This window comes from Telopea speciosissima, chromosome 8, assembly GCF_018873765.1.
Source record: "Telopea speciosissima isolate NSW1024214 ecotype Mountain lineage chromosome 8, Tspe_v1, whole genome shotgun sequence".
Taxonomy (NCBI): Eukaryota; Viridiplantae; Streptophyta; class Magnoliopsida; order Proteales; family Proteaceae; genus Telopea; species Telopea speciosissima.
The window spans coordinates 21,425,559-21,436,208 of NC_057923.1; the positions used below are offsets into that span (position 1 = coordinate 21,425,559).

Here is a 10,650-nt window from a genome sequence, read left to right on the forward strand (position 1 = left end):
TAGGCCAATGTGGAAGCATTAATCATCTCTTCTGGTAACCATGACCGACGACCAAACACTGAGTCGTTCCTAGATATCCAAAGGAACCAACAAATGAAAGTGCACTGTGTCATTAAGTGTCGACTTACATTCTTCCCTTGTTGATAAAAAAAAAAAACCGTTTACTCCTGTATCCATTGATGCAAACAGGGATTGATGTATTATGGAACAATATAACCAACTAAACTCCCTAGTCGAACTGCATAGGCGAATGAACATTATAAAAGAATATGAGAGATGATTTCATGACTTCCAAATCACCCACACTGTGGATCTAATGAGAGATTTCTTCGTCGAAGTGTAGTTGCAGTAACTAACCCTGATGCATATGCTCACTAACAAAAATCTCTAAATTTTAGGTAATGTATGACATGACTAAATACGTTTCCATACCTTATCAGGAACCATATCCCAAGAATGCAAAGATGAAGATGAAGCATGAGATACTCATTATCATTAATTTGATTAGATGGAAAATGATAAGAACTCTTCACTGAAAAACTCATTTTTGGCCCCATCCTATTCTAAATAATTCTCTCGAGGAAAGAGGATAAGTCAATCCTCAAAATTGTTGTCACATTAAATGGGATCAATGAGTTGGGATACCCAAGAGATAATAGTGTCCACGGGGCGGGGTGTTTGAACCTTAAAATTGGAAAATGATGGTACCTAATTATGTTCTCAAATATCAATATTATTTCCACTACCAATCCTCCAACATAGTCCGGCCTTAATACATCTTTACCCTTCTTGTTACTACACTATGCCAAATTTGATTGATAGCCAATAGTAGCCGGTAAGAAAGTAGAATGTGGATAATAAATGACCTTAAGAAACCAAGCCAATAAGGATCTGTATGACAACCATTTTGTTTCAAAAAATTGGTTCTGAGTCAGAATCAATTTTTTCGGTTTTTGAATTTTTGGAGTAATTTTGTACCAATAAATGTTGTCTGGTAAACCTAATAAAAAATATCACTAATCTCTAATCTCATCCCTGCAACTCTTCTTCCTCTCAAACCAAGGTGAAGATCAGAACACCAATTGTGATCGCACACACCAAGGTGAGGATCAAGACACGAATCAATTTCAGTACAAATTCTCAACCTGCGAGGGTGTTCGTTGTTTACTGATTGGGGTTTCGCTTCATTGGCTACTGGATCCACATCCAGAACCTTAAAGAATTGGTTCTCACGGAGTGCGATCAGAATACAGATCATGGGGTTTCATTACTGCAGTAAATATAATTTCTGCAGGAATTGAAAATTTAAAAAAAAAATCTAGGAGTCTTCAATTCTTCCAAACCCAAAACCAGATTTGTTATGTATGTCTTGAATTCTTGGACCCGTTTCGAAGAATGACCCGCTCTGACATTTTTTGGGGTGACCCGAATGGAACTTTTTTCTAAGATCTGTGATGGTAGCAGAGGAGCCCATCATTGATCCCATTGGGGGTGTGGGGGCGAAGCCCCCGCAGTACGGTTTGACCGACCCAAGTCCGATGGAGGAGTATTTATGTTCGTTACCCGCTTTATTGTAAAGACGAGTAAGATTTGGGGTTTTTGTTTCAAGGTTTCTGGGAGAGAGCAGTAACACCATTTTGGGTGTTCTGGAGAGATCTTTATTATAATTTTTCTCTGATATGCATAGTAAATCATCTGCGCCTTCGCCGGTGGATGTAGCACACCATACTGGTGTGTGAACCACGTTAAATCTCTGTGTCATTTTACTCTATTTTTATTTTCTTTCGTGTTTTTGGTTGGTGTTTGCTCTAACAAACTGGTATCAGAGCCCTTGGTTACTTCAATCACTACATCCATAGCTCCTACATCAACGAAATTCGATATTAACAAGTTCGATGGCAGCATTAGCTTCAGCTTATGGCAAGTTCGGATGATGGTTGTTCTTGCACAGCAAGATTTGAGGGAATACCTATTTGGGAAGGTGAAGAAACCTGCAACTATGTCCGAAGAGGAGTGGAACTAGATGAATATCACAGCCCTTTCGGCTATCCAGTTATATCTTTCAAATGACGTTTTATAAGAAGTTCTCTCAGAGAAGACGGTTGTTGAGTTGTGGGTGAAGTTGGAGAACCTGTATCTCACCAAATCTCTCATCAACAGGTTGAGATTAAAGCAATGTTTGTATACCCTTCATATGGGTGAAGGTAGTTCACTTAAATCCCATATTTTTTATTTCAATTTTATTGTCATTGATTTGAAAATAGTAGATGTAAAAATTGGTGATGAAGATTTAGCCCTGTTATTATTATGTTTCCTGCCTCCATCATATAAGAATTTTAGGGACACCATGATTTATGGTAGAGAGACCATCTCTGTTGAGGATGTCAAAATGAATCTGTTAAGCAAGTAAAAAATTGATGATAAGTTAACATCAAGTAAATCAAAGGGTGTTGGTTTGGTGGTTAGGGGAGGAATTTCTGAAAGAGGTTTAGACAGTGACAAGAAGAAAGCTAGATCAAAATCTAGGCATAAGAATTTATCTTGCAATTACTGCAAGAAAAAGGGGCACATTAAATCTGAATGCTGCAAGCTTTTAAATAAGCAAAAGGTAAGTGGTGGTGCCCAAAACCAACAGAAGAAAAAAAGCTCTACAGAGGTTAATATTGCTGCAGATGAGAATGATTCTAAGATGCTTTTGGTGACTGATGACAGAATCAGATCACAGGATGAATGGATTCTTGATTCCGGGTGTTCCTACCATATGTGTCCCAATCGTGAATAGTTCTCCACATATGAATTAGTTCAAGGTGGAGTTGTGTAGATGGGCAACAATGCTTCTTGTAAAACAGTTGGAAAGGGGATAGTCAGAATTAAGATGCATGATGGCATTATCAGAACCTTGTCTAATGTTAGGCATGTTCCTAACTTGAAGAAGAATCTCATCAGTTTAGGCACTCTTGATTCAAATGGGTGCAAATATACAGATGAAGGTGGAGTCATAAGGATCAGTAAAGGTGCTCTCTTGTTGATGAAAGGAATGAAGATTGGCAGTCTGTATGTGTTGCAGGGTACTACAGTCATTGGTTCAGTTGCAGCAGCTTCATCATCTATGTCTGAGTCTGATGCTACAAATTTATGGCACATGAGATTGGGCCATATGAGTGTAAGAGGGATGGCATCATTGAGTAAAAGAGATCTATTATGTAGTCAGAGTACAGGTAAAATGGAGTTCTATGAGCATTGTATATTTGGGAAGCAGAAGAGGGTCAGCTTCAGTACTGCTATTTATAGGACCAAGGGAACTCTAGACTACATTCATTCAAATCTTTGGGGACCCTCCAAGGTTCCCTCCAAGGGGAACGGTGCTAGATATTTGCTCACTTTCATTGATGATTTTTCTAGGAAGGTTTGGGTCTATTTCTTGAAGCACAAAAATGAAGTATTTGCTACTTTTAAGCAGTGGAAAATTTTGCTTAAGAAACAGATCGGGAAGCAAATTAAGAGGTTGAGAACCGACAATGGCCTAGAATTCTATGAAGGTGATTTCAATGAGTTCTGCAAGAATGAGGGGATTGCAAGACACCACACAGTTGGGAAGACACCCCAGTAGAATGGAGTTGCAGAACGTATGAACAGAACCTTGTTAGAAAAGGTAAGGTGTATGTTGTCAAATGCAGGATTGGACAAGGAGTTTTGGACAGAAGCAGTAAACACAGCAACTTAGTTGGTGAATAGGTCTCCTTGTATAGCTATTGAGTGCAAGACTCCAGAGGAGGTTTGGTCAGGTAAGCCTGCAGACTACTCAAATTTAAAGATTTTTGGATGTCCTGCTTATGCACATGTGAATGATGGGAAGTTGGAACCTAGGGCCAAGAAATGTATTTTTCTTGGGTATGGATCTGGAGTGAAGGGATTCAGGTTGTGGTGCCCTGATCCAAAGTCTCCTAAATTTCTTATTATTAGAGATGTTACTTTTGATGAGTCTGCTATGTTGCATCCTAGGAAAGAAACTCACATTCAGTGTGATGAAAGCTAGAAGAATTCTGGGAAGAAGGTGGAGTTTGAAATTGATGGTCCATCTTCAAACAAATCAAAATCTACTTCAATTCAGCTGCCTACTTTCACTGAAGAAGATGAAGCTCAAGGGCATGAAGAAGAAGAGCGTATAACATTGCCAAGCATAGACCAAGAAGGAATGTTAGACCACCACAAAAATATGGGCATACTGAAATTGTTACTTCTGCATTGTCTGTTGCAGATATAATTGAAAATAGTGAGCCTGCAACAAATTCAGAAGCTGTTTCTTCAGTTGATTCCACAAAGTGGTTGATTGCCATGAATGAGGAGATTGAATCTCTTCATAAAAATCAGACTTGGGAGCTTGTCAAGCTGCCAAGAGGGAAGAAAATTGTTGACTGCAAATGGGTTTTCAAAAAGAAGGAATCTACCTCAAGTTTTGAAGGTGCTAGGTGCAAGGCAAGATTGGTTGCAAAGAGCTATAGTCAGGTATATGCTCGTGAAATAAAATAACCGCAAGCTTACGGGTCAATGTAGCTAACGGGTAGATCTCAGGGAGATAAGCCACTCTATCTTACTTACTTGAAGTAACGCGAGAGTGAACCAACTGTAGTGATTAATTAGACTAAACTAACGGTCCTAACACATGCATCTATCGATTCCAACGACCTAACCATTCATCATCTAACCTACTAAAATCTAACACGGAATACAAGATTGATTGACGGATTGAAATATCACAACCACACAAATGAAAACCTAGATCTAAGAGTAAAGAAATTACTAAACCAAAAATTGCTTGAGTCAAATTCGACAAAGCTTTCTCTACCAAAGTTGAATTCACATCTACATCTACCAACCTGAAAATCAAACTAAAAATCTAAGATAAGAACATAGAAAGACATGAGAATGAGAATAATCAAAAATAAAATCCCAACATAAGAACTTGAAATAAAGAGAATGAGAATGGAAAGAAAAATGAAAATAGGATCGACTACTCCCTTCTACCAAACTTGCAATTGATGTTGATGATTATTATGTTGATTGAACTTGAATGAAACTTGAACTTGAAGTGTTGTTGATGAAATTTGCGTTGCTTGAATGGAAGAACGCCCACTCTCTTTCTCTAGAACCCCTAATCCCTCTCACAAGAATTGGAAATGCTAGAGTTAAAAAGCTTGAAAATAAAAATTACTCTAGAAGGCTTGTAAAAAAAAAAAAACTGAATTGAAATTGCATTAATTGAAGAATACAAATTGAGAACTCAATGAAGAAGACAATTCCTTAAAGGAGAAAAATAAAACTACACCTCTCAAGCTCATCCCCTTCACCCACGATTTTTCTCCCCTCTTATACAATTTTTTACATAAAAAAAAATATACACCACACCCCTCCATGATTTTCCTTCCCTTCTTTGTTTCCCATATTATTTTATTTTATTTTATTTTATTTTTACACCCAAAATTACATCCAATAAAAGATAGAAGATCTCTCTTTCCAAAAAAAAACATTGGGTAGGTGGGGTTGTAAAGAGAAAAGAGAATCCTCCCACATATTTTCTTTCCTTCTTTTCCTGTATGCAATCCAATCCCAATATTTTTCTCCACCACGGTTTTGGGTTGTAAGATGGTAAGATCTTGAGAGAAAAATTAGGGACTCCCCTTGATAGAACACGTTGGATGAGAGAGGTGATTTGATTGCTTCTCCTTTCCCTTGTGCTCCACGATTTTTTGTCCATGAGATGTGGAAGAATTGAGATAAAATAGGAAATCCAATCTCCTCGAATAAAGATCCATTCAAGTAGGTGTGTAGGAGATAAATTAGAAAAGATAAATCTCCTCCCTTCAAGCAAAATTCGGTCCATATATTGTGGTGAGGTAGAGACAAAATAGGAAAGATAAATCTCCAAAATTTCAAATTCTTTTTCTCCCTTGAAAACTTGTAAGTGGGTCCCATGGTGATTTTCTCTCTCCTCTAAAAGTGAAAAACGCAAAAAGGGGGGTCGTTGCATAAGAGAATCTCAACTCTTGATCATGATTGTCTTCTTTGATGCCAAAAAATATACCTCTGGGACATCGCAGACTGGCCCGGGCTTGCATTCCAGCTCATTTCTAGCCCATTATTTTTTTTTGGCCCAAAAAGAATAATCGCATGTATGGATGTCAAAACTAATGGGTACTTTTAATGCATCACGTCCATCTTGGTTAAAATTCAACCCTCTTCACAACCATGAAAAGAAACTAGACCACTTTACGTGTAAATTTGAAGATATGACACCTGATAGTCCAGAACAGCCTTTAAGCTCACAAATGGACATAAAACCTAAAAATGACAGAAAATATCCAAGGTAGTTCCATTCTAAGTATGTAAAATGCATGCTTTATGCCCTAAGATTTCACACATAAATGTGCTCATCAGTATATGGTGTTGATTTTAGTGATGTGTTCTCACCTGTTGTTAAGCATAGCTCTATTCGTGTCTTGCTTACTTTAGTTGCCATGCATGATTTGGAGTTGGAGCAACTCGATGTGAAAACAACATTCTTGCATAGTGAATTGGAAGAACAGATTTATAAGCATCAACCGGAGGGTTTTGTTATTGAAGGTAAGGAAGACCATGTATGCTTATTGAAGAAGTCCCTTTATGGTTTAAAGCAATCTCCTAGATAGTGGTATAGGAGGTTTGATTCCGTTATGACAAGTTTTGGTTACAATAGATGCCAATATGACTGTTGTGTATATTTCAGAGAACTCTTTGATGTCTCATTCAGATATTTATTGCTATATGTTGATGATATGTTGATTGCAGCTAAAGATATGAATGAGATTAACAGGTTGAAGCAACAGTTAAATTACGAATTTGAGATGAAGGATTTGGGGGCAGCAAAGAAGATTCTTGGTATGGAAATTAAGAGGGATAGAAAAGCAGGGAAGTTGTGGCTATCTCAACAGAAATACATTGAGAAGGTATTGGAGCGTTTTGGCATGAAAGATGCCAAACTTGTAAGTACTCCTATTGCATCTCATTTTAGACTTTCAATTGCTCTATCATCTCAGACAGATGAAGAGGTGAAGTACATGTCACATGTTCCATACTCTAATGCAGTTGGTTCCATTATGTATGCTATGGTTTGTACACGTCCTGACATTTCATAGGCAGTCAGTGTGGTGAGTAGGTACCTATCATGTCCAAGTAAAACTCACTGGGAAGCAGTGAAATAGATACTTAGATATTTGAAGAGGACCTCTGGTGTTTGCTTGGAGTTTGGAAGGAATGGTGACAGCTTATCTAGTTATATTGATTCAGATTATGCAGGTGTTCTTGACAAGAGGAGATCACTCACAGGTTATGTATTTACTCTTGGAGGATGTGCGATTAGTTGGAAAGCTACTTTACAGGCTACAATTACATTATCTACTACTGAAGCAGAGTATATGGCAATGACTGAGGCAGTTAAAGAAGCTTTTTGGCTTAGAGGTTTGTTGGGAGAGCTTTAGCATGGATCATGATGTAACTGTTGTCCACTGTGATAGCCAGAGTGCTATTCACTTAACTAGAGATCAGATGTATCATGCGAGGACGAAGCACATTGATGTTCGGTATCATTTTGTTAGAGAGATAGTTGCTCAAGGCAATATCCAAGTGTTGAAGATTGGTACCGAAGACAATCTAGCTGATATGTTGGCAAAGCCTTTATGTGCTACCAAGTTCAAGCATTGCTTGAACTTGATTGGAGTTTGCCGCATTTGAGTTGAGCCTTTGGAAGGGCTATTGGAGAAGATGAAGATTTCAGCTATGTGTTTGCTTGTTAGAGGAGAATTCAAGCCAAGGTAGAGATTTGTTATGTATGTCTTGAATTCTTGGACCCGTTTCGAAGAATAACCCGCTCCGACATTTTTGGTGGCAACCTAAATGGAACTTTTTCTGAGATCTATGATGGTAGTGGAGGCCCAAGCACATCATTGATCTCATTGGGGGTGGGGGTGAAGACCCCGCAGTACTGTTCGACCAGACCCGATGGATCGACCTAGATCCGATGGAGGAGTATTTATGTTCTTTACCCGCTTTATTGTAAAGACGAGTAAGATTTGGGGTTTTCGTTTTAGGGTTTTTGGGAGAGAGCAGCAACATTGTTTTGGGTGTTCTTGAGAGATCTCCATTGTAATTTTTCTCCAATTTGCATAGTGAATCATCTTCGCCTTCGCCCGTGGATGTAGCACACCATACCGGTGTGTGAACCACGTTAAATCTCTTTGTCTTCTTGCTCTATTTTTGTTTTCTTTCATGTTTTTAGTTGGTGTTTACTCTAACAAGATTCATTAATCGATAAAACCCATTGATTTAACTGATTTATTTACAAAGAACTCACCAAACTCTAAAAGAGCAAGCAAAAGTGAAAAGGACAAAGGGGAAAACTTGAAAATCAAACATAAGATCTTCAAAAGGGTCAAAATTAATATTCAAAGCTAGAAACTGGAACTGTGGCTTCTCCTCTGACTCCTTGGCGAAGCAGAATCCCAACTGAGATTGTGGTTGCAGAGCGACGGAGTAAAGAGGACAACTGAGTTCTAGGAGTTCTAAACGCGGTTGCAGAGCGACGGAGTGAAGAGTCTAGGAGTTCCAAAGAGTTCCAAACACGATTGCAAAGCAGCAGAGTGAAGATTAAGAGGAAGAATCGTTCCAAGGAGTACCAAACATGGTTGAAGAGGAGTGAAGAAAAGGAAGCAATGAAGAAATGGTTGTTTAGGGTTATGTTTTATGTTTTGATGGTAAATACCATCAAATGCCCCTCATAACTTGTTTTACCGATTTTACGTAGAACTGTTTCTCAAATCTGAGAAACACCATTTTGATGTTTCTCAAAACCCTGCCAGAATCTATTATATCATCTGGTCCGTTTCAAAAAATCACAGAAATGGACCAGACAATACATACATAATCTGTTTCAATTCTGCCCCCAGAATAAGAAAAAACACCAGAATCAATTTTTTGGAAAGTTATCATACAGATCTTAAAGTGTCAAGTTTATTCCATAACTGCTAAGTAACCTTGGAAAAGAGTGCATTGTTCTAAAAAGATGAATTATGAAACCCAAACATCTCTCTAGAACGGCATAAAAGCTGTAATGAGATCCAATACATTTTCAATTTACCTGAGTTATCACACAAAAAAATGTTGGATGTTGTTTGTATGCTTATGATGCGAATCTGGTAGTTTGTTGCGTGAAGCATTATCCCAAAAACAAAAGGCTATTATTGTTATGTCTTTAAATATTATCTTATACATTACATAAATAAATCCATTTGCAAACATAACTAAGTAAAGATCACATTCTCCTAACAAAGCGTTTGTAGTCCAACGGTTAGGATAATTGCCTTCCAAGCAATAGACCCGGGTTCGACTCCCGGCAGACGCATTAATCTATATTTTTATTCACCCAAACAGATAACATTACTCTCTGCTATGAGAAATCGCCAAAATTGAAATAGGTGTCAATCGATTCCCAATCATTCACCAATTTTTTGAAATTCAGGTATCGGTCATGGCCAAAACCTTTCTGGGTCGGGATCGGATTGGTACAAAAAACTCAAAAATTGTTTTTTTTATGGATCAGGTCATGTATCGGCTAGAGTTAGTGGGTGTTGTGATCTTGGGATCGGATTGGCCGATATTAATCGGATCGGATCAGTCAATATCGATTGCTATCGGTTAGTATTGGTCAAGATAATATAAAAAAAAAAAAAAAAAAAACTTATAAACTTTGAAAAAATCCAAAAATATTCAATCCGATCAGATCGATCGATCCAACAGAGTTGGCCGATCCAATCAACGATCTAGTCAAATCTTGTTGTATTGGTCTAATCTAGGGATCGGCCTCGACCGATATCAATCTGATCTGACCGATATCGGCTTATCCGATCCAAGATTACGAACCATAATTATGAGAGGAGAGAGAAATGCAGGAAACAGGGTTATGTTAGGTTGAATGAATTGGGTGAAATTTGGACTTTCAAATACTGCCGTTTGATTTTGGTAAGACACATGTCGTGAATCTAAGAAGGGAAAACCTAATCCATTCCCCAAGTTCCTCTAATGAAGGCAAAAATGACCATTCTACCCCTTGCCCGAGTGGGATCCACTTCATCTATTAGAGGAACTTGGAAAAATAGATCAGACAGGAAATAGAACAGATAATTTTTCATAAAAATCCCATTAATGTTGTGTGTGTGTGGACATGCTCTAAAGGAGTTTGATAGACATGTGGCAGCTTCTCCCTCAGATGGAAATATCGGGGTTACGTCATGTTCTTATTGGAGCATGACTAGCATTTCTATGTAGGCTGTACTGGCTCTAGATTCGGTAACTCTGAAATCTGAATAATAAGGTTCATAAATTCCCAACTAGTTCTACCCAAACTTTGTGGATGTTAATCTCATTTCATGGAGTAAGAAGCAGCTTTAGTACTTTAGGGGTTGCCCTCTAGACTGCGAAGGCTGAGGGCCGTGAAAAACATACTATATATGGTAAGTAGTTAATATCTTATACATAAACATGCATGACCGCATAGCGCAGTGGATTAGCGCGTTTGACTTCGGATCAAAAGGTCGTGGGTTCGACTCCCACTGTGGTCGA

The 10,650-nt window shown here is 38.2% G+C and overlaps 2 non-coding genes across 2 annotated transcripts; both read left to right on the forward strand.

The window, feature by feature from the left end:
• The first annotated feature begins 9,361 nt into the window (after nt 1-9,361).
• Nucleotides 9,362-9,433, forward strand: TRNAG-UCC. Its single transcript has one exon. It is a non-coding gene; the product is annotated as a tRNA-Gly (tRNA).
• Nucleotides 9,434-10,575: 1,142 nt separating this feature from the next.
• Nucleotides 10,576-10,649, forward strand: TRNAR-UCG. The gene has a single exon. It is a non-coding gene; the product is annotated as a tRNA-Arg (tRNA).
• The last annotated feature ends 1 nt before the right edge of the window (nt 10,650 follows it).